We start from the raw sequence: 1,623 nt of genomic DNA, 5'->3' as shown, positions 1-1,623 counted from the left end.
ACACCTCCAGAAACTTCCCAAACTGTCTATCCAGCTTTTGTTGCTGCAATCTCTTAGGAAAAGGTGGTGGAGGATAGAGCTGTTTCTCCCCTGTATTAGCCTCAGGCAGAGTGTGTTCAACAGTAGTCTTCCTTGGTTCTGCCGCTTTCTCCTTTTGCTTAGATTCTTCATCTCTAATTTCAGCTTCTACTTCTTTTGCCTTTTCAGCCTCAGCTACTTTTCCAGACCTTAAGGTAATAGCCTTGACTTGCTCTTTAGCTTCCTTCCTGCCTGGTACTTCTGTGTCACTGGGAAGAGTGCCAGGTTGACGATTGAGCACTGCATTGGCTAATTGACCGATTTGATTTTCCAAGGTCTTGATAGAAACCGCCTGACTCTTGCACAACAGCTTAAGTTCCTCAAAATCAGCACTAGTAGGTGCAGCTGCACTTCCCTGTTGAGGATATGATTGCCTTGTAGCATACTGCTGTGGTTGCTGGAATCCAGGTGGGTTAAACTGTTTACTCACTCCTTGCTGATATGGTGGCTGAATAGCATTCTGATTATTCCCCCAGCTGAAATTTGGATGATTTCTGTTATTAGGATGATAGGTCGCTGGCACAGGCTGCTATTGTCGCTGATAATTATTCACATACTGAACAGATTCGTTGACAAGAGAACACTGATCTGTAGCATGAGAACCTGCACAAAGCTCACAAACCATAGCTATTTGATTAACTCCATATGTAGCCAGAGAATCAACCTTCATTGATAGCGCTTGGAGCTGGGCTGCAATAGCGGTAGCTGCATCAACTTCCAGAATACCTGCTACCTTGCCTGACGTCATCCTCTGAGTTAGGTTTTGATGCTCATTTGCAGCCATCATCTCTATAAGATTAAACGCCTCAGTATAGCTTTTAGCCCATAAGGCTCCTCCAGCTGCTGCATCGAGCATGGGCCGAGATTGGGCCCCCAAACCATTATAGAAACCAGTGATCACCATCCAATCTGGCATTCCATGATGTGGACATTTTCTCAACATTTCCTTGTAGCGTTCCCAAGCCTCGCACATAGATTCTGTAGGTTGCTGCGCAAACTGAGTAAGAGCACTCCTCATAGCAGCAGTCTTTGCCATTGGATAAAACTTCACCAGAAACTTTTGCGCAAGATCTTGCCACGTAGTGATGGACCCAGCTGGTTCAGAATGTAACCAGTCTTTAGCCTTATCCCTCAGTGAGAATGGGAAAAGCCTCAACTTGATAGCCTCATCAGTCACGCCATTATACTTAAAAGTGCTGCAGATCTCGACAAAATTCCTTATGTGCATGTTGGGGTCTTCAGTTGCCGCTCCTCCAAAAGAAACAGAATTCTGCACCATCTGAATAGTGCCCGGCTTGATTTCAAAGGTGTTAGCTTGAATAGCCGGATGAAGGATGCTTGACTGAATGTCATCAATTTTAGGCCGAGAAAAATCCATAAGAGCTGGATCAGCTTGCACAATACGATCTCCCATGTTTACTGGTTCTTTCTGCTCAGTTCCTGAATCCGAATCCTCAAAATCTAACTTCTCCGGAATATCAAGAACTTCGTCTGTCTCCTCAGCTGTATCTAAAGTCCTCTTGCTAGCACGAGAACGAGTTTGCA

The 1,623-nt window shown here is 45.0% G+C and overlaps 1 non-coding gene across 1 annotated transcript; it reads left to right on the top strand.

Moving 5' to 3' along the window:
* Nucleotides 1-992: 992 nt before the first annotated feature.
* Nucleotides 993-1,099, top strand: LOC141687848 (small nucleolar RNA R71). The gene has a single exon (XR_012561328.1). It is a non-coding gene; the product is annotated as a small nucleolar RNA R71 (small nucleolar RNA).
* Nucleotides 1,100-1,623: the final 524 nt, after the last annotated feature.

This window comes from Apium graveolens, chromosome 9 (genome assembly GCF_009905375.1).
Source record: "Apium graveolens cultivar Ventura chromosome 9, ASM990537v1, whole genome shotgun sequence".
Taxonomy (NCBI): Eukaryota; Viridiplantae; Streptophyta; class Magnoliopsida; order Apiales; family Apiaceae; genus Apium; species Apium graveolens.
This window is presented reverse-complemented; position numbering and strand designations above follow the sequence as displayed.